Genomic DNA, 20,964 nt, shown 5'->3' with positions numbered 1-20,964 from the left:
ACACTGGCTCAGCTCAAGTAAAATCTTTTCTACCTTCTACCTTCTTTGTCTCTCTTTTCTTACCTTTGTGACTGACCACAGAGGGGGCACATGACAATAGTTAGTGAGCTGGGACAGAAGAGAGGAAAAAAAATACAGAAAGCCTCAACTTCCACTTCTCCACTGATTTCTCTGGCTTTGTTACTCTGAAATTTGGGGAGAGGAGATGTTTTAAGTTGAATGAGGTTTCAGACATTTATATTACACTGAACTGGGTTCTTCATTACCTGAAAGTGACTGGAGGACTTTTTGTTGCCTGAGGATGACCAGAAGTATAGAATATGCCCAATATTTTATCCAAGTAGACAGGAGGTGTAAACTAATGGAGCAAGTTTAATAGGAAGTGGTGAGAGACTGTCAGATATATTCCTCCAGTTCCTACTGCGTCCAGGTCATTCAATAAACAGGTTACATAAACTTATAAAACATAATTTAGTCACACATAATTCTCATAAAAGATGCAAAAGAAAAAATCTAACTCAATAATAACCAACTTGGTTTTAAATAGTAGACTATGAAAAAACACCAGAATATAAATAAAAGAGAGAGAGGGATAAAAAGTGCAAGTGCACTTACGTAATTCATAGTTAGAATTTCTAGCACATTTCCAACTCCCTTTTTTTTTCTGGTGACAAACAACACTTGTTGCTTTGTGGAACCCACTTGATGTGCTTCTGATCAGGTAGAGCTTTTCTTGGACCACTATGTGAGGGAGCACATGGTCCAGGCCTAGCCCCAGTACAGGATTTTCGGGATCAATATAATTAGTTCAGGGATGGACACATGTTCCAAATTGAATGAGTCAGAGTCTTTTATGGGACTTATCCTGAACTTGATTGGAAACAGATGCTCTTATGCTCTAGAATAAGTAACTATGAAGATGATGAAAGTCCAGAAGTTCTGAGGACCATATTAGTCACCAAATCAAAAGAATCAGCCTGAAGTGAAGCCAACCAAGGCGAAAGAAGAACGAAGTGACAGCAATAAAAAACTGATGGCATTATTTGTTTTCCTGACTGCAGTATTTACTAAGGATAGTATTATTGGAGTTTCAAGTTATATAAACCAGTCAAAGTATGTGTCTGTTATAAAAATGCTTCTAAATTTATTGACAATAACTATGACATTAAATTATGAAAAAAATAAAAAATAAAATAATTGATTAATTTTGTGAAAATAGAGGCAAAATTCAAACAAAACCCTAAAACTAAAACTTAGTGAGAGAGCAAATGAATAAAATGTCATAAAAAAGTGAGCTTTACTTCACAAATTAAAGGTAGGCAAATATTAGAAATGTATTAATTTTTTTGCATTAAAATTTATGACAAAAAATATATGATTACCTACAAGGATGTTAAAATAAGTTGTCTTTCCAAAAACAAAAGGTTATTTAAGTATTACTGATATACGATAAATACAACTTTAAATGTACAATTTGTATGTAACAAATATTAAAAAGTATTTTTAATTTTTTATTTACTACTTTGTTTTTGATACAGATGTTTCTCATTTTTCACCATTGACACCCTCCTCCCCTTCCCCCCGACACATCCTCACCTTTGTTGTCTATGTCCATCGTTCATGCATACATGCATGTAAGTTCTGTTTATCTGTTCTCCCACAAACAACCCCCTCCTCTGAGATTTGTCAGCCTGAACCCCACCTCCATGTCTCTGAGTTAATTTTGTTCAGGACTTTGTTTAGTTCATTATATTTCACAAAGATCTTGTGATATTTGTCTTTCTCTGTTTGGCTTGATTCGCTTAGGATATTACTCTCCAGGTCCCTCTATGTTGTCTCAAAAGATAAGAGATCTTTCTTTCCTACAACTGCATGGTACTCCAATTCGTATATGTACCACTGCTTTTTTATCCATTTGTCTACTGGTGGACACTTGTTTTGTTTCCAGATCTTAGCTGTTGTAAATAGTGCTGCTATGAACATAGAGGTACATATATTCTTTCTGATTGGTGTTTCAGGCTCCTTAGGGTATATTCCTAGAAGTGGGATCACTGAATCAAATGGCAATTCAATTTTTAATTTTTTGAGGTAACATCATATTGTTTTCCATAGTGGCTGCATCAGTCTGCATTCCCACCAGCAGTGTACTAGAGTCCCCTTATCTCCACACACTCACCAACAATTGTTGTTTGATGATTTGTTGATGGCAGCCATTCTGACAGGTGTGAGGTGATACCTCATTGTTGTTTAAATTTGCATCGCTCTGATGATTAATGATGTTGAGCATTTCTTTATATGTCTCTTGGCCATTTGTATGTCCTGTTTGGAGAGGTGTCTAGTTTCTCTGCCCATTTTTAAATTGGGTTCTTTGTCTTCCTTTTGTTGAATTGTATGAGCACTCTCTATATATTAGAAATTAACCCCTCATCTTATATATCATTGGCAATTATGCTTTCCCATACAGTGGGTAGCCTTTCAATTTTGATGATTGTATTTTTTGCTGTGCAGAAATTTTTGTGTTTGCTGTAGTCCCATGTGTTCATTTTCTCCTTTGTTTCTATAGCCTTAGGTGATGTATCACTGAAAATTCTGCTGTGTATGATGTCTGAAATCTTGTTGCCTACATTTTCTTCTAGGATTTTTATAAAAACATGAGTCACATTTAAGTCTTTTATTCATTTTGAGTTCATTCTTGAGTATGGTGTAAGTTGATGATCTAGTTTCATTCTTTTGCATGTAGTTGTCCAATTTTCCCACCATTAATTAATTAACTTATTTTTAAAATTTATTTTTTATTAATTAATTTTTGTTACAGATGTTTCTCCTTTTTCCCCCACTGATTACCCCCTCCACCTCCCTCCCTGCCCTGTCCCCAGGTTGATTTATATGTCCACTGTTCATGCATACATGCATAAAAGTTCTGTGGTTTATCTCTCCCCCACCAAACCTCTTCTGGGGATTATCAGTCTGTACCCCACTTCCACGTCTCTGGGACTACCTCATTCCTCAGACTGTTATGTTCATTATATTACACAAATAAGTGAGATCATATGATACTTGTTTTTTTCTGGTTTCACTTAGGATGATACTTTCCAGGTCCCTCCATGTAGTCTCAAAGGATAAGAGATTTTTTTAATTTATTTTTTATTGTTGGATGTTAAATTTATTACAGATGTTCCACATTTTTCCCCCATTGACCCCCTCCTCCTCACTCCCGCCCCCCTCCCACCTTTTCCCACACTATTGTCTGTATCCATTAGTTATGCATATAAGTTCTTTGGTTTATTTCTTCCCACCACCCCCCAACCCCTTTCCCTTTGAGGTTTGTCAGTCTAGCAATGAATTTGTACTTCTTAATCCCTTCACCTTTTTTCACCCATTCCCCCAACACCCCTCCCAACTGGCAACCAACAAAATGTTCTCTGTATCTATGAGAATGTTTCTGTTCTTCCTGTTCATTTTGTTTGTAGATTCCATTGTTGATAGATATGTATTCATTGCCATTTTGTTTGTTCATAAATTTTATCTTTTTCTTCAACAAGCCTTCATTATTTCATATACTAACGGTTTGGTGGTGATGAACTCCTCTAACTTTTTCTTGTCTGGGAAAGTTTTTATATGTCCATCGATTCTAAATGACAGCTTTGCAGGATAGAGTAATTTTGGTTGTAGGTTCTTGCTTTTCATCACTCTGAATATTTCTTGCCACTCCCTTCTGGCCTGCAAAGATTATTTTGAGAAATCAGCTGACAGCCTAATGGGAACTCCCTTGTAGGTAACTCGCTGCCTTTCTCTTGCTGCTTTTAAGATTCTCTCTTTGTCTTGAAACTTTTGCATTTTGATGATGATGTGTCTTGGTGTGGGCCTCTTGGGATTCATCTTGTTTGGGACTCTCTGTGATATCTGGACTTGTGTGTCTGTTTTCTTCACCAAGTTAGGAAAGTTTTCTGCCATTATTGTTTCAAACAGGTTTTTGATTTCTTGTTCTCGCTCTTCTCCTTCTGGCACCCCCAAGATGCGAATGTTGCCACGCTTGACGTTCTCCCAGAGGCTCCTTACAGTATCCCCATTTTTTTGGATTCTTTTTTCTTTTTGTTGTTCTGATTGGGCATTTTTTGCTTCCTTATATTCCAAATCGATGGTTTTCTCCTTGGATTTACGTACTCTATTATAGAAGCTGTGTAAATTATTCTTTATTTCAGTTAATGCCTCCTTTGATTCTAACTGTGTATCCATGATTTCTGACTGGTCTTTTTTTATGCCCTTGAGGCCCTCCCTAAGATCACTGAGGTTCTCACTAAGTTCATTGAGCATCCTTATAAGCAGTATTTTGAACTCAGCATCTGTTAGGTTGCTTATCTCCATTTCGCTTAGTTCTTTTATTGGGGTTTTGTTCTGTTCTTTCATTTGGGTCCTGTTTCTTTGTCTCCTCATTTTGGCTGCCTCCCTGTGTTTGTTTCAGTGTATTACTTAATGAGAGGTATGCGGCTAGCTGAGACCAGATGCTGCTCGTTTGAAAGAATTTAGGAAAAACCTGAAGCAGGATCCAAGACAAGCCAATCCTATGGTTAAGCAATTGGCAACAGCTTGGGTGGGCCTGAAAGTTGGATGGTACGGGGTGGGTCCTCAGGGAGTCACCAGCGCGGGGCTACCAGTGTGAGCCAGGTTGCTGGAGTCCCAGGTATGGCTTTGGTCTGACGCCCCCGGGAAGGACTCACCAAAGGAACAAAGGCCTCTGACAGCACGATTGTCCCGGAGAAAGCCCCCTCTCCAGTCATCACGCCAGTGCCAAACAGCTGAGTTCTTCCCTGTATGACTCTGGTGCTCCTAGAGCTGCCTCCCCTCCAAGCTTAGAGGGAGAGAGTCTAATAAGTCCATGTGTGGGCCCTTAAGGAGCTGCCTGGGGCTCCACCCACTTCAGCTTCCCTGAGCCTCAGTTCCTGCTGGTTTTTCCAGCCAGAAATTATGGGGACTTCTCTTCCTGGCACTGAATGATGTTTGTTCTGTAGTTTAGTTGTAACTTTGATGTGGTTGTGGGAGGACGCGATACCGCGTTTACCTACACCGCCATCTTGACTGGAAGTCAGATCTTTCTTTCTTACAGCTGCATAGTACTCCATTGTGTATATGTACCACAGCTTTTTTATCCATTTGTCTACTGATGTACACTTGGGCTATTTCCAGATTTTAGCTATTGTAAATAGTGCTGCTACAAAGATGGGGGTACATATATTTTTTTCTGATTTGTGTTTCAAGCTTCTAGGGTATATTCCTAGAAGTGGGATTACTGGGTCAAATGGAAGTTCAATTTTTAATTTTTTGTGGTAACACCATATTGTTTTCCATAGTGGCTGCACCATTCTGCATTCCCACCAACAGTGTACTGTAGTTCCCTTTACTCCACACCCACCCAACACTTGTTGTTTGATGATTTGTTAATGGCAGCCATTCTGACAAGTGTGAGGTGATACCTCATTGTTGTTTTAATTTGCATCTCTCTGATGATTAGTGATGATGAGCATTTCTACATATGTCACTTAGCCATTTGTATGTCCTGTTTGGAGAGGTGTCTATTTAGTTTCTCTGCCCATTTTTTAATTGGGTTTTTGTCTTCCTTTTGTGGAGTTATATTAGCACTCTCTATATATTGGAAATTAACCCCTTATGTGATATATCATTAGCAATTATGCTCTTCCATACAGTGGGTAGCCTTTCCCTTTTGGTGATTGTACCTTACGCTGTGCAGAAGCTTTTGAGATTGATATAGTCCCATGTGTTCATTTTCTCCTTTGTTTCTATTGCCTTAGGTGATGTAACACTGAAAATTCTTCTGCGTATGATGTCTGAAATTTTGTTGCCTACAGTTTCTTCTAGGATTTTTATGGATTCATGAGTCACAGTTAAGTCTTTTATCCATTTTGAGTTTATTCTTGTGTAGGGTGTAAGTTGATGGTCTAGTTTCATTTTTCGGCAAGTAGCTGTCTAATTTTCCCAGCACCATTTAAGAGAATGTCCTTACTCCACTGTATGCTCTTGCCACCTTTGTCAAATATTAATTGACCATATTGCCTTGAGTCCATTTCTGGGTTCTCTGTTCTATGCCACTGGTCTATATGCCTGTTCTTGTGTCAGTTCCAGGCTGTTTTGATTACAGTGGCTTTGTAGTATAACGTGAAATCTGGTAATGTGATCCCTCCAACTTTGTCCTTCCTTTTCAAGATTCCTGTGGCTATTCGAAGTCTTTTTTGGTTCCATATGAACTTTTGAAGTACTTGTTCTAATTCCGTGAAGCATGTTGTTGGTATTTTGATGGGAATTGCATTGAATCTATAGATTGCTTTGGGTAGTATGGACATTTTAATGATGTTGATTCTTTCGATCCATGAACAGGGTATGTGCTTCCACTTTTTTATTTCTTCTTCTGTTTCTTTTTTTAATGACCTATAGTTTTCTGCGAATAAGCCCTTTATTTGTTTGGTTAAGTTTTTTCCTAGGTATCATTTTTTTTGCTGCAATGGTAAGTAATTTTTTTAGGTTCTTCTTTCTTTGATTTCATCATTGATGTATAAGAATGCCATTGGTTTCTTGATGTTAATTTTGTATCCTGCTACTTTGGCAAATTAATTTATTAAGTCTAGTAAATTTTTGATGGAGTCTTTGGGATTTTCTATTTATAGTATCATGTCATCTGCGAATAATGACAGTTTCACTTCCTCCTTTCCAATTTGGATCCCTTTTATTTTTCCTCCTGTCTAATTGCTGTGGCTAAGACTTCCAGTACTATGTTAAATAAGAGTGGCAAAAGTGGGCATGCTTGTCTTGTTCCTGTTGTTAGGGGAAATGTTTTAATTTTTGCCCATTGAGTATGATGTTGGTTTTAGGGCTTTCATATATGGCCTTTATTATGTTGAAATATGAACACTCTATTCCCAGGTTGCTGAGAGTTTTTGTCAGAAATGGAGACTGGATTTCTTCTAATGATTTTCATCATCTATTGATATGATTATATGATATTTATTTTTCATTTTGTTTATGTGCTGTATCACATTTATTGATTTGTGAATGTTGTATCAGCCATGCATCCCTGGGATGAATCCCACTTGATCACGGTGAATACATTTTTTGATGTATTGCTGAATTCTATTTACTAGTATTTTATTCAGAATTTTGACCTCTACTTTCAGGGATATTGGTCTGTACTTTTTTCTTTGTAGTTTCTTTTTCTGGTTTTGGAATTCACATTATGCTGGCCTCATAAAATAAGTATGAAAGTATTCCTTTTTCTGAAATTTTTTGAAATAGTTTCAAAATAGGAGAATGGATATTAGTTCTTCTTTGAATGTTCAGTAAAATTTCCTCGTGAAGCCATCTGGCCCTGTACTTTTGTTCACTGGGAGAGTTTTGATTACATATTAAATTTCTTCTGTTTTTATTGGTCTGTTTCAGTTTTCTATCTCTTCCCGGTTCAGTTTTGGGAGACTATGTGTTTCTTGAAATTTGTACATTTCGCTTAGATTGTTGAATTTGTTGATGTATAATTGTTTATAATATTTGTTACCAGTCCTTTGCATTTCTGTGGTATTAGTTATTATTTCTCCTCTTTCATTTCTGATTTTGTGTATTTGCATCTTGGTGAGTATAGATAAGGGTCCATCAATCTTGTTTATCTTTTCAAAGAACCAGCTCTTTGTTTCATTGATCCTTTGAATTGTTATTTTGGTCTCCATGTCATTTCTTTTGCTTGGATCTTTACTATTTTCTTCCTTCTACTTGCAATGGGGTTTTCTTTTTGTTTGCATTCTGTTTCTTTAAGTTGTGAGGTTAGACATTCTGTTACAATTTTTTTGCTTCTTGAGGTAGGCCTGTAGTGCTATGAACTTCCATCTCAGAACTGCTTTTTCTGCATCCCATAGATTTTATGTTGTTGTGTGTTCATTTTCATCGGTTTCCAAGAAGTTTTTAATTTGTTCCTTGATCTCCATGGTAACCCATTCATTGTTCAATAACATGCTATTTCGCCTCTATGTTTTCAAATGTCTTCTCATGTTCTTGTTGCTGTTGATTTCTAGTTGCATGCCATGGTGATCTGACAAGATGCTTGATATGATTTCAATCTTCGTGAACTTGTAGAGAGTTAGTTTGTGCCCTAACCTGTGGTCTATCTTTAAGAATTTCCCATGTGCACTTGAGAAGAATGTGAATTCTGTAGTTTTGGGGTGTAATTCTCTGCAGATATCTATTAAATCCATTTGATGTAGTCCTTCCTTTAGAGTCTGTGTTTCCTTGTTATTTTTTTCTACACGATCTATCCAGTGATGTCAGCAGGGTGTTGAAGTCCCTACTATGATTGTATTGCTGTCATTTTCTCCTTTGAAGTTGTCAAAAGATTTTTAATATATGTTGGTGCTCCAATATTGGGTGCATGTATGTTTACCAAGGTTATTTCTTTCTCTTGGCTAGATCCTTTTAATATTATGTAGTGGCTTTCTTTGTCTCTAGTTATGGTCTTCATTTTGAAATCTACCCTATCAGATATGAGTATTACTACTTTTATTTGCTTTTTGTTTGCTTGAAATATATTTTTTTCCATTCTTTCACTTTCAACTATGTAAGTCCTTTGTGAAGTGGGTCTTTTGTAAACAACATATATGTGAGTCATACTTTCATATCCAGTCAGCTACTCTGTGTCTTTTTATCTGAGCATTCATACCATTTACATTTAAGGTGATAATTGATATGTACTTATTTATTGCCATGTTTGTTTAGTGTGGTTCTATTTTTCTTCCTATTTCGTCTACTAATTACAGCAGTCCTTTTAGCATATCTTGCAGTGCTGATTTGGTGTTAATATATTCCCTTAGCATTTTTTTTTTTTTTTGGTCTGGAAAGCTCTTTATTTGACCTTCTATTTTGAATGATAGCCTTGCTGGATATAGTAGTGTTGGATTCAGATCCTTGTTTTTCATTACCTTGACTACTTCATGCCACTCCCTTGTGGCCTGTAGTGTTTCTGTTGAGATGTCTGCTAATAGCCTTATGGGGTTTTCTTTGCAGGTACCCTGTTGCTTATCTCTTGCTGCCTTTAGGATCCTCTCTTTGTCTTTAATTTTTGGCATTTTAATTACTTTGTGTCTTGGTGTGGGCCTCTTTGAATTCTTCTTACTTGGGGCTCTCTATGCTTCTTGAACTTGAATGCCTTCTTCTTTCCCCAAATTAGGGAAGTTTTCTGTCATTATTTCTTCAAATATATTCTCTAACCCTTGCCCATTTTCTTCCTCTTTGGCAACTCCTATGATGCAAATGTTATTATGTTTCCAGTTGTCCCACAGTTTTCTTAAGCTATCTTCCTGTTTTCTAATCATTTTTTCCTTTTTGTTTTCTTAATGGTTGATTTTTTTCTACCCTGTTTTCTAATTCACTGATCCGGTCCTCATCTTCCTCTACTCTGTTGTTTATTCCTTCCAAAGTGTTCTTTATTTTTGATATGTCATTCTTCATTTCATCTTGGTGGTTTTTAATTTCCAACTCATTGATTTATAACAATTCTATGTCTTTACTCATGGTGCTCATGTCCTTACACATTCTATTGAGCTTCCTCTAGATCATGCCTTTGAATTCTAGTTCTGTTAATTTGCCTAACTGCTCCACATTTATCTTATCTTTGGTAGAGGTCTTTTGTTCTTTTATTTGGCTTTTGTTTCTGTGTTTCACCATTTTGGCTATTGCAGTGGGTTTTAGAGCCAGCCAAATTTTTCCGGTGGGTGTTGGTGTTATGCTTTTTGTGGCTCCCTCTACTGGGTTTGGATGAGCCTGGTGGGCCCATGTTAAACACCACTGTCAAGCCTTACTTTTTTGGGTAGATTTTCAAGCCCAAGAAAGGTTTAGTTATCCTCTAGCTTTTTCTTGGTGGCTAGTAGTCTCAGTTGCTCAGTGCCTTGGAATGTAGTCCTGATGTTCTGCCTAAGAGGATTTCCAGAGTGTGGGATAGAGGCTGTTTGTTAATGAGCCTCAATTTGCATTTTTTGCCTTACCTGAGAAAGGTTGAATCTTTGAGGGGGGGGGGGTGCTGCTTATCCCCACAGCATGGGGAAGGAGCACACTGGCCACTATCCTTTGTGGCCTAAACTCAGCAAAAACTCTCAATGACCTCTAAATTCTGGTGTTTCCACAGAGTGTTAGCCCATTCTGCCCCTCTTCTGCTGTAGCCCCCAAGTGAGTGGCTGTGGCTATTTTAGTGCTCTATCCTGGCTCTCTTGGCTGTGGAGCAGGCTTGGTCTTTATTCCCCAAGGGCACTGCTCACAGCTAAGACTGCTGCTGTCATAGGCTTCCAGCCCACCATTCTCACGAGCCTCCGCAGATCCTGCCAGTGTCCCTGGTTATATGGTCTTTTCCTGCTGCTCTTCTGTTGCTTTTTTCTGAGGATTTGTCTTTATTTTAGTTGTAATTCTCATTTGGTTCTGGGAGACCATCTGCGTGGCTTCCATTTACTCCACCTACTTTTTCATATCCTCTAAGCCTATCTTGTGTTTAGCTGGGTTGCACAGGACTTTCTGGTTCTCCCACACCCTGCAAGTCCTGCGGGTAACTGGATAGCACAGTCGTTTTGGGGACCGGGCTCTATGCCTATGTAATGTGCTGCTGTGTTGCACAGACCTCACTGGTGCTGAAGCACCCCAGAGGCCCTGTGGGTAACTCGATTGTGTAGTCCTTGCTGGGTTGAACAGGTCTCTTTGGTGCTTCAGCACCCCACAGGTCCCATGGGTAACTGGATCAGACAGTTCATACTGGGTGGCACAGGCCTCTCTGGTGCCTTTACACCCTGCAGCTCCCATGTGCGTGCAGCTGGATCATACCAGTCTCTCTCAGGCCCAAGCTTTCCACTGCATTTGTGAGCTACTGGACCGCACAGGCCTCTGTGGAGCCCCAGGTCCCACTGTTGGTGGCCAGGGAGTGCTGCTACCGTATGGGTCTCAACTCCTGCTCAGCTTTTGCTGTAGATATTGGGGATGGATTTCATCTGCTGGTCTGTGCTTCTGTTGCTTGGGGATGAATGTCTGCTCTCCAGCCTCTGTTGTTGGGGGTATACCTAGACTCTGATTGGGCTGCTACTATGGGGAATGGTGCTGGGCTCTGGGATGTCTACGGCTTCCACAACCAGCCCCTTGGGAGCTCTGCTACAGTGCACCCGTCTGTGTTGACAGGGTGTCCACTGGTTTGATTGTGCAGGTGTGCTGGTGGGCTCAGGTTGCTGGGCCCTAGCCACTTTCACTGCCTCCTCCCAGGAAAGACCTGGAATTTTCCAAAATGGTGGGACCTCCTCGTGGCACAGGAAGAAGCACCCTGAAGGGTCGCTTACCGAGGTAGCCAGCTGCTCCCATCCACAGCACAGGAACCTTCTGTTCCGTGGCACTGCACTACTCAGGTTTGGTCATCCACCTTCACGTCCACTCACACTCTCTCACACACTCGCTCACTCTCTCACACACTCACCCTCCCTCCAGTCCTTCCCACTGCCATCTGTACTTCTCTTCATAATTCTTATTAAGTTGCTTGTAGTTCTCAACAAATTGTTTAAGCACCCTTAAAATCGTTGCTTTGAATTCTTTTTTTTTATTATTTTAATAATTTTATTTCTATTTATATTGGGAATCCAGTAAGGGATAACAATAATCACAAACATGGGGACATTTAAAAATCTCATAAAGCTATTCCAATTATGGCTTTTTATTTTTTTAGAAGTGACAACTGGAAGCCCTGATGCATGAGGAGGCTAAGAACCATTAGATTTCACAGGACTAATCTTGGGAATGGAGTAATATAAAGAGAAGATAAATGACACATCTTACAATCATCACTTCTTTTTTTTTTTTTTTTTTAGTTCAGAAAAAATTCTTTCCATTTCCTCAGATGTTTGAATTAGACCCAGATGACCTTATTCCTTCACAGATAATTTATTTTCTTCTCCTCCAGCCGTTATTCCCAAAGGTCTAGCTCAGGCAAAGCTCTTGTAGATGAGGTTCAGACAAACAAAATTCTTCCATATCAGTGTCATGACTGGCACATAACTACAAAGGGCTCTTTGTTGCAGTGGGTTGGTGAGGTTGTTCAAGGTTGGGGTGGTGTGGAAGAAAGACTGTTCCGTGACGTGACTTCTGCCTGTTTCGCAAGCTAGAGCTGAATCAGAATGAGGTTGCTTTCCGTAAACACCACTTACAGACTGTCTGATTTTTTTCCCCTCTCTTTAAGCTATTTCATGAAATTCTATTTCATTTTTTTAATTAATTAATTTATTTTTGTTACAAATGTTTCCCCCCCTCGATTCCCCCTCCCCTTCCCTCCAAGCCCTGTCCCCAGCTTTGTTGTCTAAGTCCATTATTCATGCACACATGCATATAAGTCCTGTGGTTTATCTCTCCCCTACCACCCCCTCTTCTGGAGATAGTCAGTCTATACCCCACTTCCATATCTCTGGGACTACCCCATTCCTCAGACTGTTATTTTCATTATATTCCCCAAATAAGTGAGATCATATGATACTTGTCTTTCTGTTTGGCTTGTTTCGCTTAGGATGATACTTTTCAGATCCCTCCATGTCATCTCAAAAGATAAGAGATCTTTCTTACAGCTGCATAGTACTTCATTGTGTATATGTACCACCGTTTTTTATTCATTTGTCTACTGATGGACATTTGGGCTGTTTCCAGATCTTAGCTATTGTAAATAGTGTTCCTACAAACATGGGGGTACATATATTATTTCTGATTAGTGTTTCAGGCTTCCTAGAAGTGGGATCACTGGGTCAAATGGCAGTTCAATTTTTAATTTTTTGAGGTAACACCATATTGTTTTCCATAGTGGCTGCAACAGTCTGCATTCCCACCAGCAGTGTACTAGAGTCCCCTTTTCTCTACAACCTCACCAACACTTGTTTTTTGATTATTTGTTGATGGCGGTCAATCTGTCAGGTGTGAGGTGATACCTCATTGTTGTTTCAATTTGCATTTCTCTGATGATTAGTGATGTTGAGCATTTCTTCATATGTCTTTAGCCATTTGTATGTCCTGTTTGGAAAGGTGTCTATTCAGTTCCTTTGCCCATTTTTTATTTGGGTTCTTTGTCTTTCTTGTTTTGAGTTGTATGAGCACTCTATATATATATTGGAAATTAACCCCTTATTTGATATATCATTGGCAATTATGCTCTCTCATACAGTGGGTTGTCTATCCATTTTGATGATTGTATCTTTTGCTGTGCAGAACCTTTTTAGGTTGATGTAGTCCCATGTGTTCATTTTCTCCTTTGTTTCTGTTGCCTTAAGTGATGTATCAGTGAAAATCCTGCTGCGTATGATGTCTGAAATTTTGTTGCCTACAGTTTGTTCTAGGATTTTTATGGATTCATGAGTCACATTTAAGTCTTTTATCCATTTTGAGTTTATTCTGGTGTATGGTGTTAGTTCATGGTCTAGTTTTATTATTATTTTTTTGCATGTACCTGTCCAATTTTCCCAACACCATTTATTAAAGAAGCTGTCTTTACTCCACTGTATGTTCTTGCCCCCTTTGTCAAATATTATTTGGGCATATTGCCTTGGGTCCATTTCTTGGTTCTCTGTTCTGTTTCACTGGTCTATATGCCTGTTCTTGTGCCAGTACAGGGTGTTTTGATTACAGTGGCTTTGTAGTGCAACCTGAAATCTGGTAATGTGATCCCTCCTACTTTGTTCTTTGTTTTTCAAGATTGTTGTGGTTATTTGAGGTCTTTTCTGGTTTCATATAAACTTTTGAAGCCTCCAGGCAAAAAAATAGAGGATAACTGTAGCAATTCAGGGCTAGCAACTCTCACCAGGAGAGTAAGACTTGACAGTGGTGTTTAACATGGGCCCTTCCTCTCTCTCTCATTCAAACTGAGGAGAGGGAGCCACAAATAGCAGAGCACCAACAGCCACAGGGAAAACTTGGCAGGCTCCAAAGCCCACTGTGATAGCCAAAATGGTGAAACACAGAAACAAAAGCAAAATGAAAGAACAAGAGACCTCTACCAAAGATGAGAGAAAAGAGGTGCTGTTAAGCAAATTGACAGAACTAGAATTCAGAGCCATGATCTTGAGGAAGCTCAACAGCATGTGTAAGGGCATGAGCACCATGAGTAAAGACATAGAAATGTTGAAAATCGACCCGTTGGAAATTCCCTTTGAATTCTTTATCTGACAAATTGCTGTCTTTCATTTTCTGTAGTTTTTTTGTGGTGATTTCTTTCTTCTTTTTTTTTTTTTTTCCCTTGGGTGTTGTTTCTTTGTCTTTCCATTTTAGCCATTGGTAGCTCTATATGCTCTGAGAGATGTTTGGATGTGTATGCAGCTCAGAGTATATCAAATAAGGCCAGTGTGCCTCCCAGACTGTTTTGTTGCGTGTTACCTCTTGCCTGTTGTGTGTCCTGGAGGATTGACTACTGGGGGTTGGTATTGGTGTGTCCTGGTAAGTACTGCTGCTGGATTGTGTGGGCCCCTCCAAAGATGTTTTGCCTGCTGTTCACTAGTGCTACCTTCAGCTTTATCACTGGTGCCCTGCTGGAGCCGCACTCCCTGCTCACACTGTGGGCAGCTGGATCTCACAGTTCCTTTGGAGACCTGGTTCTACGCCTATCTTGTGGGCTGCTGGGTTGCACAGGCCTCTATGGTGCTCCAGCATCCCACAGGTCCCATGGGCAGCTGGATTGCACCGGGCCCTCTCAAGCCCTGGCTTCCCACTGCGCTTGTGAGCCACTCAGTCACACAGGCCTCTGTTGAGCCCTCAGTCCTGCTGGTGGCAGCTGGGGTGTGCTGCTGCTTCATGGGGCTCAACTCCTGTTCAGCTTTTGCTATAGTTTTTGAGGATGGGTTTTAGCTGCTGGACTATGCTTCTGTTGCCTGGGGATGGATGTCTGCTCCCCAGCCTCTGTTGCTGGGCTATGTCTGGACTCTGATCAGGCTGCTATTGTGGGGGATAGTGTTGGGCTCTCAGCTATCTGTGACTTCTGCAATCATCACCTTGGCAGCTCCACTACTGTGCACTGGTCTGTGTTGACAGAGTGTCCACTGGTCTGATGGTGCCAGGTTCACGAGTAGGCTCAGGCTGCTAGGCCTTAGCTGCTCCCACTGCCTCCTCCAAGGGCAGACTTGGTATCTTCCAAAATGGTGGGACCTCCCTGAGTCGCAGGGAGAAGCACCCTGGAAAGCCATGTACCAAGGTAGCTGGCTGATCCCCGTCCACAGTACAGGAACCTTCTGCTCTGTGTCCCTGCACTGCTGGGGTTTGGTCATCCACCTTAATGTCTACTCACTCTCTCTCACACACTAATTCACTTTCTCACACACTCACCCTCCCTCTGTTTCTGCCCACTGCCATATTTTTTCTTAAACTGCAACCTTTTGTTGTAAAGGATGATGTTCCAACAAACTGAGCCACTCAGCCAGGGCACCCAAATTGGTTTTTAAAACAATTTTGGTTTAATTCTGATAAAAAAACTTTTAGTACATTATACGCAGTTTATTTTCTGACATTTCCATAGCATGATTGTGTCTATCTGTCTCTCTATCTCTCTATCACATAATATTTCTAATTTTGTGCCAACAGCCAGGGTCATAATCAATGCATAAATGTAAGATGTATTTCAAAGCCAATAATGACAGCTGCTAACAGCACTAACACTACCTTGGCAGCAAAATTGCATAGTGTTTAAGAACACAAGTTTTGACTTTTAACTTCCAAGGTTCAAATCCTGATCAAAGGCTTACAAGTTGTGAACTATTAACCAAGAAATATAATTTATCTGGCCCTCATATTTGCATCTGAAAAATGGGGATGGCAATTTTTAGTAATGCCTAAAATTAACATGAGAACTATAGTACATACTTTATGTAAAGTGCTTAACACATGCTTAATACATACTAAGTACTTCATGGGTTTTAACTGTTAATTTTATCACTATTCAAATCACCAGACAATGCAATAAATAAATAAATAAATAAATAAATAAATAAATAAATAAATCAAAATAAGTGATATAAATTGTAGAAAATAAGAGACAATTCCTCCTTCTCAAAATTCCCTTATTAATTTTTATTTTTTACTTACTGTAACAGTATTATAGGTATTTCCCAGTTTCTTCCCTTTTGCACCCTTCCTTCCAACCCCTGCCCCGACCCAGTCCTTTCCTATACTATTGTATATGTCCATGCGGTATGCATATATGCTCTTTGAGTAATCCTTTTCTGTTTTCTCCCCACTAGCAGTCTCCTCCCAACTGAGATTTGTTATTCTGTTCCATGCATTCTTATGTCTAGACCTATTTTTTTCATCAGTTTATTTGTTCTTTAGATTCCACTTATAAGTGAGATCATGTGATATTTGTCTTTCTCTAACTGGCTTATTTTGCTTAGCGTAATAGTATCTAGGTCCATCCATGTTGTCTCAAAAAATTAGAAATATATATTTTTTCTACAGCCGCATAGTACTCCATTGTGAAAATGTACCACAGCTTTTTTATCCACTCATCTACTGATGGGCACTTGGGCTGTTTCCAGATCTTAACTAATGTAAATAGCACTGCTATGAACATAGGGGTGCATATATTCTTTCTGATTGGTGTTTCAGGATTATTAGGATATATTCCCAGAATTGGAATCACTGAGTCAAATGGCAGATCCATTTTTAATTTTTTGAGGAAACTGCATACTGTTTTCCACGGTGGCTGTACCAGTCTGCATTGCCAGTAGCAGTGTGCCAGGGTTCCCTTTTTTTCCACATCCCCCCACCAGCACTTGTTGTTTGATGACATTGATAGTGGCCATTCTGGCAGGTGTGAGGTTGTAGCTTTAATTTGAATCTCACTGATAATTAGTGATGTTGAGCACTTTTTCATTTGTCCATTGGCCATCTGTATGTCTTCTTTGGAGAATTGTTTATTCGGGTCATTTGTTCATTTTTTAATTGGATTGTTTCTCTTCCTGGTGTTAATGTGTATGGGTTCTTTGTATATTTTGAAAATTAAACGCTTATCAGATATATCATTGGCAAATATGTTTTCCCATACAGTGGGTTTTCTTCTCATTTTGTTGATGGTTCCTTTTGTTGTGCAGAACATTTTTAGTTTGCTTTAGTCCAATTTGTTATTTTTTCCCCTTTGTTTCTCTTTCCCAAGGTGATGTAATTGGTAAAAATACTGCTACATGAGGTGTCTGAGCTTTTACTGCTTATGTTTATTTTTTCCCTAGAATTGTATGGCTTTTCAGCTTACATTAAAGTCTTCTATCTATTTTGAGTTTATTCTTGTGTACGGTATAAGTTGGTGGTCTAGTTTAATGTTTTGTATGTACCCATCCATTTTCCCAACACCATTTATTTAATAAACTATCTTTAGTCCATTGTATGCTTTTACCTCCTTTAGGGAACATTAACTGGCCATATTGTAGTGTGTTGATTTCTGGACTCTCTGTTCTATTCCACCAATCTATATGTCTGTTTGTGTGCCAATACCATGTTGTTTTAGTTACAATGGCTTTGTAATATAGTTTGATATCTGGTATTGTGATCAAGCCAACTTTGTCCTTCTTTCTCAAGATGGCTGTGGCTATTTAGAGTCTCTTCTGGTTACATATATATTTTTGGAAAATTTGTCTTAGATCTGTGAAATATGTCTTTGGTATTTTAATAGCTTTGCATTTAATCTGTAGATTGCTTTGGGTAGTATGGACATTTTAATGATGTTAATTCTTTTAATTCATAAACACATCATATTTTTCCTCTTGTTTATATCTTCCTCTATCTCTTTTTCAACATCTTATAGTTTTCTGAGTACAGGAATTTTTGGTTAAGTTTATTCACAGGTATCTTTTTTTTTTGTTGCAATGGTAAATGAGAATTTTTTGTTTGTTTTAGTTTCTCTTTCTGAGGTTTCATTGTTGGTCTATAAAAATTCCATTATTTTCTTGTTGTTCATGTTTTACCCTGCTACTTTGCCAAATTCATTTATTAAATATAGCAGTTTTTGATTGAGTCTTTAGGATTTTTTATGTACAATATCATGCCATCTGTAAATAACAATTTTACTTCCTCCTTTCCAATTTGGATGCCTTTTGTTTCTTCTTGTCTGATTACTGTGGCTAGAACTCCCAGTACTGTGTTGAATAAGACTGGTGAAAGTTGACATCCATGTCTTTTTGCTGACCTTATGAAAAATATTATTAGCTTTTTCCCATTGAGTATGATGTTGGCTGTAGTTTTCTCATATATGTCCTTTATTATGTTGAGTTATGATCCCTCTATTCCCACTTTGCTGACAGTGTTTACCATAAATGGGTGCTGGATTTTGTCAAGTGATTACTCTGCATCTATTGATAGATCATTTAATTTTTGTCCTTCATTTTGTTTGTTTTGGTGTATCGCATCTATTGATTTGTGAATATTATACCATCCTGGCATCCCCAGAATAAATCCCACTTGGTCATGGTGTACAATATTTTTAATGTACTGCTGGGCCCTATTTGCTAATCTTTTGTTGAGAATTTTAGCATTTATGTTAATCAGGCATATTGGGCTATAATTTTCTTTCTCTGTAGTGTCTTTATCTAGTTTGGAATTGGAATAATATTGACCTCCTAAAAACAGCTTGAAAGTCATCCCTCCTCTTAAATTTTGGAAGAATTTGAGAAGGATTGGTGTTAATTCTTCATTGAATGTTTAGGAAATCTCAGTAGTGATGCCATCCAGCTCAAGGTTTTTGTTTCCTGAGAGTGTTTTTTTTTTTTTTTTTTTAATTACTCCTTTAATTTCATCAGTTGTTATCAGCCTATTCAGGTATTCTGATTCTTTCTGGTTGATTTTTGGCAGATTGTATATTTCTAGGAATTTTCTCATTTCACCCAGGTTTTCCAGTAGATGTTCAAAGTATCTTCTTGCAATCCTTTGTGTATCTGTGATGTTGGTTGCTACTTCAACTTTTTAATTTCTGATTTTATTTATCTAGGTGTTCTGTCTTTGTTTATTGGTGAGTCTGGCTAAAGGTTGATCAATCTTGTTTATGTTTTTAAAGAACCAACTATTGGCTTCTTTAATTTTTTGTATTTTTTTTAGTCTCCATATTACTTATTTCTGCTCTGATCATTATTATTTCCTTCCTTCTAGTTACTATAGAATTTTCTTGTTATCTTTCAAATTTGTTTAGTTGTAGGGTTAGATCATGTATTAGAAAAAAATATTTTTGAGGTAGTCCTGTAATGCTATGAACTTCCCACTCAGAACTGCTTTCGCAGTATCTCATAAATTTTGGGTAGTAGTGTGTTCATTTTTATTTATTTTCAGGAAGTATTTTTTTTTTAAATAAAAAAAAATAGAAGTTTTTATTGAGTTCTTTAAATCACTACTCCACGTTTTTCTTCTTATCTGGAAGGTTTTTAATCAACCATTCATAATTTGACCAAAAATTTTGAAAAGATATTTTGTAAACGTGTCACAGACACGGGCAACAGAACCCTACTTTTTGTAGAGGACCGAAAGATAAATAAAGTCGAGTTTTTCAGTAAAACTCCACTGGGTTTTCTGGTGATTTTACCAAAACAAGCACAGCACTGTCCACGGGAAACGGGCTACACAGACAGGTGTTCTTTCAGGTCGTCCATGATGTCACTCATCCTGTTGCAGGGAACCAGCATCACAGTGCTCAAGGGCTTCATTGGGACGTCGTCAAAGGACCAGCTACCGCCCAGACACATGCCGCTCTCCTCCTGCACCGAGTAGCTGAACCTCAGGAGCGCCCTCTCATGGAAGAACTCCTCCTCTGCATTGGCAAACACGAGCTCCTCTTTCCTTTGGCTGCTCTGCTTCTTTCTGGAATCGCTTCTCCCTGCTTCCACAAACGTCTTGCTAATCAGAAGGTAGAAGCAGCACTTCCCACACGGCCTGTCCGCCCTGTGTGCCCCCGCCAGCTCTTTCTGGAGCTGCCTGGTGCATGGGCAGAGCGATCTGCGGAGGGACATTGATGAATCTTTCGCTTAGGAGGAAGCCCACAGGCTTGGTGGTGTCGTTCAGGAGCTTGTCCAACTGCTCAACCGTGCTCTTGTCACAGTTCTTCTCACAGCTGCTTAACACCAGCTCTTTAATTTGCTCAACACACTGGGCACCCTTCCTTTCAGTTAAATGGAGAAGACTTATGAAACCAAAAATCTCATCTTCGTCCACATCGTCATCGCTGTCTTCTGAAACATTCGTTTACTTAATCACACTCCCAATATGGTTCTGCTGAATTAAGAGGTCTGTTATTTCTGCGGTGTTCACAGGAGCCTTTAGGAAGAGCTGCTGCAATAATTTCTTAATTCCGTCATAATCGTTGTCGGAGATGGAATAAGCTTCAAATTCAATATTCACTTCCTGGTCGACGACCTCGTCGTCGTCCTCGTCCTCCTCGTCCCTGTCTTCATCGTCTTCGTCCTGGTCCTCCACTTCTTGGTCCTCTTCTTCTTCCTGGCAAGGGCCGGGGCGTCCAAGGGCCGCGGAGCCCCACTGCCCATGGTACGCCGCTTGGACCTGGATGCCATCGGAAGTATTTTTATTTATTTTTTTATTTTTACCTTGATCTCATTTGTAATCCATTAATTGTTTAATAACAAGCTATATAGTCTTCATGTGTTCGAATGTTTTTGAGTAGTTTTAATTCTTGTTTATTTGTAGTCGCCTGCCAGTGTGATCTAAAAAGATGCTTGATATGATTTCAATCTTCTTGAACTTGTAGAGACTTATTTTGTATCCTAACATGTAGTCTATTTTTGAGAATGATCTGTGTGCACTTGAAAACAAAGTACACTGTGCCTGTTTGAGATAGAATGTCCTGAAAATATCAATTAAATTCAACTAATTTAGGCCACTGTTTTCTTGCTGATATTTTGTCTGGAAGATCTATCCAGTGGCTTCAGTGGGGTGTTAACATCC

General features: G+C 38.9%; 1 pseudogene; it reads right to left on the bottom strand.

The window, feature by feature from the left end:
- Positions 1–19,625: 19,625 nt before the first annotated feature.
- LOC118636287 lies at positions 19,626–20,573 on the bottom strand (annotated as a pseudogene).
- Between the last annotated feature and the right edge of the window lie 391 nt (positions 20,574–20,964).

Source organism: Molossus molossus, unplaced genomic scaffold (genome assembly GCF_014108415.1).
Source record: "Molossus molossus isolate mMolMol1 unplaced genomic scaffold, mMolMol1.p scaffold_m16_p_2, whole genome shotgun sequence".
Taxonomy (NCBI): domain Eukaryota; kingdom Metazoa; phylum Chordata; class Mammalia; order Chiroptera; family Molossidae; genus Molossus; species Molossus molossus.
The sequence above is the reverse complement of the archived record's forward strand: the minus strand, read 5'-3'. Positions and strand labels throughout refer to the sequence as shown.